We start from the raw sequence: 11,851 nt of genomic DNA, 5'->3' as shown, positions 1-11,851 counted from the left end.
GGGCCAGAGTTTGACACCTATGCTCTAGCAGATCATTACATGAAGGAACCTTTTAAAAACAAGCGCATCCATGCTCACAGGTGTACACACGGGTGATCACACCCACAAACTACACCCTTTTTGGCTCCTACCTCAAAGCACACTGTGTTCTGTTGATCTTATGTGCTGCACAATAATGTTTAATATTTAGTATTTACTGTCATATTCCCATATATCATTGTGATGTTGTTTATTCTATTACTCTTGTTCTCTTCTGCTTGTTTTCCTTTTTCTTTCTCAACAGGTGATCCAGGTGATCCATAGATGCATTTTTTTCTCTGCTTATTCTCTTGGTTTTTGTTTTTTTGCCCTTCTCCCCCGTCCCTCTTCCCCGCTGTTTTTTGCCCCTCTTTCCTTTCCTCATTCAAGTCTGTCCCGTATCTAGCAAGTGAAAATAAAAATGAACAATAAAAGGTGAATCAAATAGACCATTACGGCAAGGCTGGGATGGTCCATTTGGTAAAGTCCATCTGTTGGGCATCTTTCTTCGCCTTTAGACAATAATTCTGATGCAAAACAACCAAACAGGACAGGCAGAAAAAAGAAATAAATTTATGCTGCAATAGACGTAGGCTGCCGGGGATTCCCATGATGCATTCAGTTTTTCCTTTCCAGTCACCTTTCTCACTCACTATGTATTAACAGACCTCTCTGCATTGAATCATATCTGTTATTAACCTCTGTCTCTCTTCCACAGCATGTCTTTATCCTGTCTTCCTTCTCTCACTCCAACCGGTCGCAGCAGATGGCCCCGCCCCTCCCTGAGCCTGGTTCTGCCGGAGGTTTCTTCCTGTTAAAAGGGAGTTTTTCCTTCCCACTGTCGCCAAAGTGCTGCTCATAGGGGGTCATATGATTGTTGGGTTTTTCTCTGTACCTATGAAGCGCCTTGAGGCGACTTATGTTGTGATTTGGTGCTATATAAATAAAATTGAATTGAATTGACTTCATTGGTCACAGATGACGTTACTGAATTCCAGTATTTGAAAGCAATTTCAGATTGAACACACAGGCCCTTTAACTCTAATAAAAGAGTCTGTGTGTGTGTGTGAGTCTGCTGATAACAGCAGTTTAAATAAAAATCAGTGAGTGTTTATAGAAATGAATCCAACATGTTTATAACACTGCTGTAACATGTTTTAATATCTGGCATTTCTGAAGTATGGAAGGCATCCCTAAAACAAGTAAAGGATTAATGAGATAAACCAATATAAATGGAAACAAAGTTCATAACAGCTTATAGAGTTTATACATGTACCTGTACATTTCTAATGAGAATGCCTTTAATACCTTTTCATAAATCATAATAGGCTCGTCACCCATCTGGCTGTTAAAGAGGCTGCTGTTTCTAGGAGCCGCCACCTGGAAAACACAGAAATTGTAATTGTGCATGAAGTGTATGCACACCCAGACAATGTGTAGTTTTTAAAATGTGATGATATTTGTGTGTCACAGCTTTTAAAACATGCTTTAACTGACTGCAGTCATTTTAATGCAGACAGACTGCCAACATGCTGCAAACAATTGAAATAAGACTGCATGATGGGTATGGCGTCAACGTGTTAACGAGCTAACCGCACTAACACGTTGATTTCGTGCAGCCCCTTGCACCGGCCGATCTGTGGTAACTCGTTAACGGAGATTTGCCGTGTTAATGTGGTAATGGCGTTAACATCATTGCAATTTTCACCAGCTAATAATAGTTAATTGACATATTAACACAAATGCCAGCTTGACCCCACTGAGTCAAAATCTTAATGACATTTTATCGCTGACTTGATGCACTAAAGTTGCTTTACCGTCTGCAAATGGTTTGGTTGTACCACAGTCTCCAACCACTGTTTTCCCAAGTGTTACTGTAGCACAAAGGAGCCTGGTGGTGCAACTTTGGGAGGAAGTTGGGCTTTGTAAATGAAAATTTATTGAAAAAATGTTTTTAACCGTGTAGGCATGTTAGCTTTCACACTTAAACATGGATTAGTGGACTTGTCGGTGCATAGGCAGGAATTTGGGATGTTGAACTTCCAGTCCCAGTAGCTCTCCAGTCCGCAACACTCCAACTGAGATGGAATCAGAGAAGAAAATAAAGAGACAACAGCAAAACAACCATCTCCTAATCCCTTCTATAAACAGTTAAGTCTGACCAAACAGCATCTGATCTGTGCTGCTGAAAACTGTATCAGTCATGCCAGGACAGTGTGGTGGTATTTTTGGAAAAATATGTCCGTCACAAACAAGAAATGTATGATTGTTATCTTTCTTTTGTTGAAATCAAGAATACTGCATTTCTTCTCTGTTCTCACTAGAGTTTTCTATAAAACATTAAAACAGCTATTTTAAGTTGCTAATATTATAAAAAGAGCATGTGCCTAGCATCCAGTTAAGTTGTGTATCAGCATTGTTTAGTTATGCCATTAGCCTTACATATTGTATGTGAGCTCTGTTTTTAGTTAGTTTTGTTTGATCACCTCTGAAACTACTTGGAACTGCAATTCTACAAGATTATACTTACAAAAACTGGCACGGGTTATCCATTATCGTTGCTCACAAACATCTCTATGACCTCATCGGCTATTATTTCCTTGTGCTGTCTTTACACTACTGGCTGCAAGTAATTTTCAGTATAAGCTGGCAATATGAAGCCTCAAATTGACGCTGCAAAATTTTGTTATCTGAAAAACCTTAAATTTGTTTACTCATTAATGGGTGGTGAAGCTAGATGAATAGCACACACACACACACACACACACACACACACACACATCTTCACTCACAACTTCACAACACAAGGTTACCTACTTCTGTCTGTATAAAGAAAAAAAAAAAAGAAATGAATCCAACATGTTTATGACGCTGCTGTAACATGTTTTAAGGCAAGGCAAGGCAAGGCAAGTTTATTTGTATAGCACAATTCAACAACAAGGTGATTCAAAGTGCTTTACAGAGACATTAGAAACAAGAACAAATAAAAAGCATGATTTAAAATTGATTAAAACAAGCAAACTAACTAACTAACTAATTAACAAACAAACAAACAAACAAACAAACAACAGTATATAAAATCAAAACAGATAAAATCAGAACAGTAGATAAAATCAGTAGTTAAATGTAAGTTTTGAAATTTAAGCTTAAAAGTGTGGATTTGGTGCTTTATTCAAATGCAGCTGAGAACAGGTGAGTCTTCAACCTGGATTTAAATAAACTGAGTGTTTCAGCTGATCTGAGGCTTTCTGGGAGTTTGTTCCAGATATAAGGAGCATAAAAGCTGAATGCAGCTTCTCCGTGTCTGGTTCTGACTCTGGGAACTGATAAAAGACCGGATCCAGATGACCTGAGGGATCTGGAAGGTTCATACTGGGTCAGGAGGTCACTGATGTATTTTGGTCCTAAACCATTCAGAGCTTTATAGGCCAGCATCAGAACTTTAAAGTCTATCCTCTGACGGACAGGCAGCCAGTGTAAAGACCTCAGAGCTGGACTGATGTGGTCCACTTTTTTGGTCTTAGTGAGGACTCGAGCAGCAGAGTTCTGAATGAGCTGTAGTTGTCTGACTGATTTTTTAGGTAGACCTGTAAAGATGCTGTTACAGTAATCAAGCCTACTAAAGATGAATGCATGGACTAGTTTTTCCAGGTCTTGTTGAGACATCAGATCTTTTATCCTTGATATATTCTTGAGGTGATAGTAAGCTGACTTTGTTATTGTCTTAATGTGTTTTTCTAAGTTTAGGTCTGCATCCATCACTACACCCAAATTTCTCGCCTGGTTTGTGGTTTTTAGATGTATAGATTGAAGTTCTCTGGTGACCTGTAATCGTTTTTCTTTGGCGCCAAAGACTATTACCTCAGTTTTGTTTTTGTTTAGCTGGAGAAAATTGTGGCACAACCAGTCAATAATTTCCTCAATGCATTTACCAAGAGCCTGTACAGGGCCTCGGTCTCCTGGTGACATTGTGATATATATTTGTGTGTCATCTGCATAGCTGTGATAGTTTATTTTGTTGTTGTTTATAATCTGTGCCAGTGGGAGCATGTAGATGTTAAACAGAAGGGGTCCCAAGATGGAACCTTGGGGAACTCCACATGTGATACTTGTCTGCTCAGATGTGAAGTTACCTATTGATACAAAGTATTTCCTGTTTTCTAAGTATGTTTTGAACCAGTTTAGTACAGTTCCTGAAAGACCTGTCCAGTTCTCCAGTCGTTTGAGTAATATGTTGTGGTCAACTGTATCAAATGCTGCACTGAGATCCAGTAAAACTAAGACTGACATTTTTCCACTGTCTGTATTCAGACATATGTCATTGAACACTTTAGTCAGAGCGGTTTCAGTGCTGTGATTCTGTCTAAAACCTGACTGGAAGGCATCGTAGCAATTATTCTGTTTTAAGAAGTAACTGAGCTGTTGAGAAACTGCTTTTTCAATGATCTTACTGAGTGAAGCGGGGAAAAGTGCGAGAGAGAGGGTGAGAAAAAGAAAGAAAAAAAAACACGTAACGGCTCGCAATAAGGAGCCGGCTCGCGTCATTCACGTCAAAGAGCTGGCTCTAAGAGCCATTTCGTTCGCGAACGACCCATCACTACTGTACAGCAAACACCACATTGTTAAGTCTGTGTTTTGGCGTTTTGTCTTTCCTTTCCTTTGACTACAATGACCTGGATGACTGAGAACCTTCACAGACATCTCCTCCATACCTGCTTCATGCCCTGGAGGACGGGGCTGTGGCCCCTCCACACCCTCTAGCACAGGGGTGTCAAACTCAAATATATAATTCAAAACTGGGACAAAGTCGCAGGCTAACGTTAATATTTATCGAAATATATTTATTCCTCCAGATATAAGAATGAAACTTTTCTTATGGACTCAAACACGTTTTGCTGAAAAACTGAATATGGAACATGCAAAGCTTAATACTAAACAATATATATATTAGCTGTATAATACCAGCAGGCCAGCTCCGATAGTCATTTGGTATGGCTTCGTGGGCCAAATGTAATTAGGCTGCGGGCCAAATTTGGCCCGCGGGCCAGAGTTTGACACCTATGCTCTAGCAGATCATTACATGAAGGAACCTTTTAAAAACAAGCGCATCCATGCTCACAGGTGTACACACGGGTGATCACACCCACAAACTACACCCTTTTTGGCTCCTACCTCAAAGCACACTGTGTTCTGTTGATCTTATGTGCTGCACAATAATGTTTAATATTTAGTATTTACTGTCATATTCCCATATATCATTGTGATGTTGTTTATTCTATTACTCTTGTTCTCTTCTGCTTGTTTTCCTTTTTCTTTCTCAACAGGTGATCCAGGTGATCCATAGATGCATTTTTTTCTCTGCTTATTCTCTTGGTTTTTGTTTTTTTGCCCTTCTCCCCCGTCCCTCTTCCCCGCTGTTTTTTGCCCCTCTTTCCTTTCCTCATTCAAGTCTGTCCCGTATCTAGCAAGTGAAAATAAAAATGAACAATAAAAGGTGAATCAAATAGACCATTACGGCAAGGCTGGGATGGTCCATTTGGTAAAGTCCATCTGTTGGGCATCTTTCTTCGCCTTTAGACAATAATTCTGATGCAAAACAACCAAACAGGACAGGCAGAAAAAAGAAATAAATTTATGCTGCAATAGACGTAGGCTGCCGGGGATTCCCATGATGCATTCAGTTTTTCCTTTCCAGTCACCTTTCTCACTCACTATGTATTAACAGACCTCTCTGCATTGAATCATATCTGTTATTAACCTCTGTCTCTCTTCCACAGCATGTCTTTATCCTGTCTTCCTTCTCTCACTCCAACCGGTCGCAGCAGATGGCCCCGCCCCTCCCTGAGCCTGGTTCTGCCGGAGGTTTCTTCCTGTTAAAAGGGAGTTTTTCCTTCCCACTGTCGCCAAAGTGCTGCTCATAGGGGGTCATATGATTGTTGGGTTTTTTCTCTGTACCTATGAAGCGCCTTGAGGCGACTTATGTTGTGATTTGGTGCTATATAAATAAAATTGAATTGAATTGACTTCATTGGTCACAGATGACGTTACTGAATTCCAGTATTTGAAAGCAATTTCAGATTGAACACACAGGCCCTTTAACTCTAATAAAAGAGTCTGTGTGTGTGTGTGAGTCTGCTGATAACAGCAGTTTAAATAAAAATCAGTGAGTGTTTATAGAAATGAATCCAACATGTTTATAACACTGCTGTAACATGTTTTAATATCTGGCATTTCTGAAGTATGGAAGGCATCCCTAAAACAAGTAAAGGATTAATGAGATAAACCAATATAAATGGAAACAAAGTTCATAACAGCTTATAGAGTTTATACATGTACCTGTACATTTCTAATGAGAATGCCTTTAATACCTTTTCATAAATCATAATAGGCTCGTCACCCATCTGGCTGTTAAAGAGGCTGCTGTTTCTAGGAGCCGCCACCTGGAAAACACAGAAATTGTAATTGTGCATGAAGTGTATGCACACCCAGACAATGTGTAGTTTTTAAAATGTGATGATATTTGTGTGTCACAGCTTTTAAAACATGCTTTAACTGACTGCAGTCATTTTAATGCAGACAGACTGCCAACATGCTGCAAACAATTGAAATAAGACTGCATGATGGGTATGGCGTCAACGTGTTAACGAGCTAACCGCACTAACACGTTGATTTCGTGCAGCCCCTTGCACCGGCCGATCTGTGGTAACTCGTTAACGGAGATTTGCCGTGTTAATGTGGTAATGGCGTTAACATCATTGCAATTTTCACCAGCTAATAATAGTTAATTGACATATTAACACAAATGCCAGCTTGACCCCACTGAGTCAAAATCTTAATGACATTTTATCGCTGACTTGATGCACTAAAGTTGCTTTACCGTCTGCAAATGGTTTGGTTGTACCACAGTCTCCAACCACTGTTTTCCCAAGTGTTACTGTAGCACAAAGGAGCCTGGTGGTGCAACTTTGGGAGGAAGTTGGGCTTTGTAAATGAAAATTTATTGAAAAAATGTTTTTAACCGTGTAGGCATGTTAGCTTTCACACTTAAACATGGATTAGTGGACTTGTCGGTGCATAGGCAGGAATTTGGGATGTTGAACTTCCAGTCCCAGTAGCTCTCCAGTCCGCAACACTCCAACTGAGATGGAATCAGAGAAGAAAATAAAGAGACAACAGCAAAACAACCATCTCCTAATCCCTTCTATAAACAGTTAAGTCTGACCAAACAGCATCTGATCTGTGCTGCTGAAAACTGTATCAGTCATGCCAGGACAGTGTGGTGGTATTTTTGGAAAAATATGTCCGTCACAAACAAGAAATGTATGATTGTTATCTTTCTTTTGTTGAAATCAAGAATACTGCATTTCTTCTCTGTTCTCACTAGAGTTTTCTATAAAACATTAAAACAGCTATTTTAAGTTGCTAATATTATAAAAAGAGCATGTGCCTAGCATCCAGTTAAGTTGTGTATCAGCATTGTTTAGTTATGCCATTAGCCTTACATATTGTATGTGAGCTCTGTTTTTAGTTAGTTTTGTTTGATCACCTCTGAAACTACTTGGAACTGCAATTCTACAAGATTATACTTACAAAAACTGGCACGGGTTATCCATTATCGTTGCTCACAAACATCTCTATGACCTCATCGGCTATTATTTCCTTGTGCTGTCTTTACACTACTGGCTGCAAGTAATTTTCAGTATAAGCTGGCAATATGAAGCCTCAAATTGACGCTGCAAAATTTTGTTATCTGAAAAACCTTAAATTTGTTTACTCATTAATGGGTGGTGAAGCTAGATGAATAGCACACACACACACACACACACACACACACACACACATCTTCACTCACAACTTCACAACACAAGGTTACCTACTTCTGTCTGTATAAAGAAAAAAAAAAAAGAAATGAATCCAACATGTTTATGACGCTGCTGTAACATGTTTTAAGGCAAGGCAAGGCAAGGCAAGTTTATTTGTATAGCACAATTCAACAACAAGGTGATTCAAAGTGCTTTACAGAGACATTAGAAACAAGAACAAATAAAAGCATGATTTAAAATTGATTAAAACAAGCAAACTAACTAACTAACTAATTAACAAACAAACAAACAAACAAACAAACAACAGTATATAAAATCAAAACAGATAAAATCAGAACAGTAGATAAAATCAGTAGTTAAATGTAAGTTTTGAAATTTAAGCTTAAAAGTGTGGATTTGGTGCTTTATTCAAATGCAGCTGAGAACAGGTGAGTCTTCAACCTGGATTTAAATAAACTGAGTGTTTCAGCTGATCTGAGGCTTTCTGGGAGTTTGTTCCAGATATAAGGAGCATAAAAGCTGAATGCAGCTTCTCCGTGTCTGGTTCTGACTCTGGGAACTGATAAAAGACCGGATCCAGATGACCTGAGGGATCTGGAAGGTTCATACTGGGTCAGGAGGTCACTGATGTATTTTGGTCCTAAACCATTCAGAGCTTTATAGGCCAGCATCAGAACTTTAAAGTCTATCCTCTGACGGACAGGCAGCCAGTGTAAAGACCTCAGAGCTGGACTGATGTGGTCCACTTTTTTGGTCTTAGTGAGGACTCGAGCAGCAGAGTTCTGAATGAGCTGTAGTTGTCTGACTGATTTTTTAGGTAGACCTGTAAAGATGCTGTTACAGTAATCAAGCCTACTAAAGATGAATGCATGGACTAGTTTTTCCAGGTCTTGTTGAGACATCAGATCTTTTATCCTTGATATATTCTTGAGGTGATAGTAAGCTGACTTTGTTATTGTCTTAATGTGTTTTTCTAAGTTTAGGTCTGCATCCATCACTACACCCAAATTTCTCGCCTGGTTTGTGGTTTTTAGGTGTATAGATTGAAGTTCTCTGGTGACCTGTAATCGTTTTCTTTGGCGCCAAAGACTATTACCTCAGTTTTGTTTTTGTTTAGCTGGAGAAAATTGTGGCACAACCAGTCAATAATTTCCTCAATGCATTTACCAAGAGCCTGTACAGGGCCTCGGTCTCCTGGTGACATTGTGATATATATTTGTGTGTCATCTGCATAGCTGTGATAGTTTATTTTGTTGTTGTTTATAATCTGTGCCAGTGGGAGCATGTAGATGTTAAACAGAAGGGGTCCCAAGATGGAACCTTGGGGAACTCCACATGTGATACTTGTCTGCTCAGATGTGAAGTTACCTATTGATACAAAGTATTTCCTGTTTTCTAAGTATGTTTTGAACCAGTTTAGTACAGTTCCTGAAAGACCTGTCCAGTTCTCCAGTCGTTTGAGTAATATGTTGTGGTCAACTGTATCAAATGCTGCACTGAGATCCAGTAAAACTAAGACTGACATTTTTCCACTGTCTGTATTCAGACATATGTCATTGAACACTTTAGTCAGAGCGGTTTCAGTGCTGTGATTCTGTCTAAAACCTGACTGGAAGGCATCGTAGCAATTATTCTGTTTTAAGAAGTAACTGAGCTGTTGAGAAACTGCTTTTTCAATGATCTTACTTAAAAACGGGAGATTTGAGATCGGCCTGTAGTTGTTCATTTGTGTCTTGTCAAGATTGTCCTTTTTCAGTATAGGTTTGATTACAGCAGTTTTTAGTGATTCTGGAAACACACCTGATAATAAAGAAAAGTTGACGATCTGTAACAGGTCTGACTCTAAAGTCTTTGAGACCTTTTTGAAAAAACTTGTTGGCAGGACATCTAAACAGCAGGAGGAGGAGTTCAGTTGACCTAAGATGTCCTCCAGGTCTTTGCTGTTAATAGGTTGAAACTGTTTCATGGTGTTTAAACAGTTTTTTGGTGGACACAGTACATATCCTGGATCTGCTGTTGATGTACCAATTGCTTGTCTAATTTTTTGGATTTTTTCAGTGAAGAATTTGGCAAAGTAATTGCAGGCCATGGTTGAATGAAGTTCAGCTGCCACTGACACAGGGGGGTTTGTTAGCCTGTCAACTGTAGAAAATAAGACCCGAGCATTATGGCTGTTTTTAGTGATGATGTCAGAGAAGTAGGACCTCCTTGCACTCCTCAGTTGTAAATTATAATTGTGAAGTTTCTCTTTATAAATGTCATAATGAACCTGGAGGTTTGTTTTTCTCCATCTGCGCTCAGCTTTCCTACACTCTCTTTTTTCATTTTTCACCAGTGTGGAGTTTCTCCATGGAGACTTTTTCCTTCCAGAGATAACCTTCACCTTAATGGGAGCAATAGTGTCCATTACATTTAACATGTTAGCATTGAAGCTATTGACGAGCTCATTGACTGACCCTCTGGACAGGTCAGGTGTTAATGGGAAGACCTGGTTAAAGATTGCACTACTGTCTTCAGTTATACACCGTTTTGTGATCACTGTTGTTGATATATTTGTGTGGGCTGAGATTTTACTTTCAAAGAAAACACAGTAATGATCAGACAGGCCCACATCAGACACAGTAACCTTTGAAATGCTCAGGCCTTTGGAGATCAGTAGGTCGAGAGTGTGTCCTCTATTATGTGTGGCCTCTGTTACATGCTGAGTCAGCCCAAAGTTGCCCAGAGTGTTACTCAGGTCTTTAGTCCCTTTGTCCTGAGGGTTGTCCACATGAATGTTAAAATCCCCAACAATAATTACACAGTCGAAATCAACACAGATCACAGACAGCAGTTCACTGAGGTCATTAAAAAAGTCTGTGCAGTATTTGGGAGGCCTGTAAACATTAAGAAACACAACTTTGGATGGGGCCTTCAGCTGTAAAGCCACATATTCAAAAGCCTGAAAACTTCCAGGAGATAGCTGCTTACATTGAAATGATTCATTAAATAAGACAGCGACCCCTCCTCCTCTCCTGCTCGCCCTGACCTCACTGATAAAACTGTAGTTAGGAGGGGTCGTCTCGATGAGAACAGCTCCACTGTTACTTTGGTCCAACCAAGTTTCAGTTAAAAACATAAAATCAAGGCTGTGCTCAGTGATTAAATCATTAATTAAAAATGTTTTCCCAGCTAGAGATCTAATGTTTAATAAAGCCAACTTAAGTGTTTTAGAGGTATTACTTGTCCCCTCGTGTTTGGGAGCAGTCTGTGGCACACAAGGTATGTTTACTATGTTTAAAGATCTTTTAGAGTGCAGCTCTCTGTGTTTTGACCAGGCCACATGTCTCCTGTCACCTAAAAGTACAGAAATTTTAAAACCTTCTAGTAAACAGGGTCGCAGCTTCCCCTGGGAAAAGTCATCACTGCCATAATCCTCACAGCCCGGACCCTCCACACATCACACATCAGACTGCGGAGACAGGGCATGAAGAGGAACTAAGGGGGGCGAGGCTGGGCAATGTGACTTCGATTGCTCTGTTGAGGGTGGGGCTCGATGGCGAACCTTTGGCCGCTCTGGTGGGGGGTTTATGGGGGACAAAAAGGGATTGGGACGGGGGGTAGATCTGAGCCCAGCATTGACCCGCTCCATCATCTCCTCAGTGAATTTCAGGTGTGGGGAGGAGGGAGAAAGGGAGGGGGAGGAGGGTGATGGCCTGTCAGGGGTTTGGGGGACTGGGGAAGGTCGTGGTCCCTTGTCCTGGTCGTTGGTGTTGTTGAGAGAGTTGGAGGCAAATAGGGACCCCTCTTCTTGCCTCAGATGTCTCTCCTTTCTGAGGCTCTTCCCGGGTGGGGGCAGATGGAGCTCCTCCTCAAGGTTTCTGCTGGGCTTTGTCTGTTCTTGGAGTACTGTTTGTTCCTCTTCATGAGATAACTCCTCGTTTATCTCAGCCTTGGCACCAAGCACAGATGGATGACGTATGGAATAAAACAAGTTGGAGGTGAACAGTTTCACCCCTGACTTGTTAAAA

The sequence above is a fragment of the Simochromis diagramma genome, unplaced genomic scaffold (genome assembly GCF_900408965.1).
Source record: "Simochromis diagramma unplaced genomic scaffold, fSimDia1.1 OVJJ01000315.1, whole genome shotgun sequence".
Lineage (NCBI taxonomy): Eukaryota > Metazoa > Chordata > Actinopteri > Cichliformes > Cichlidae > Simochromis > Simochromis diagramma.
This window is presented reverse-complemented; position numbering follows the sequence as displayed.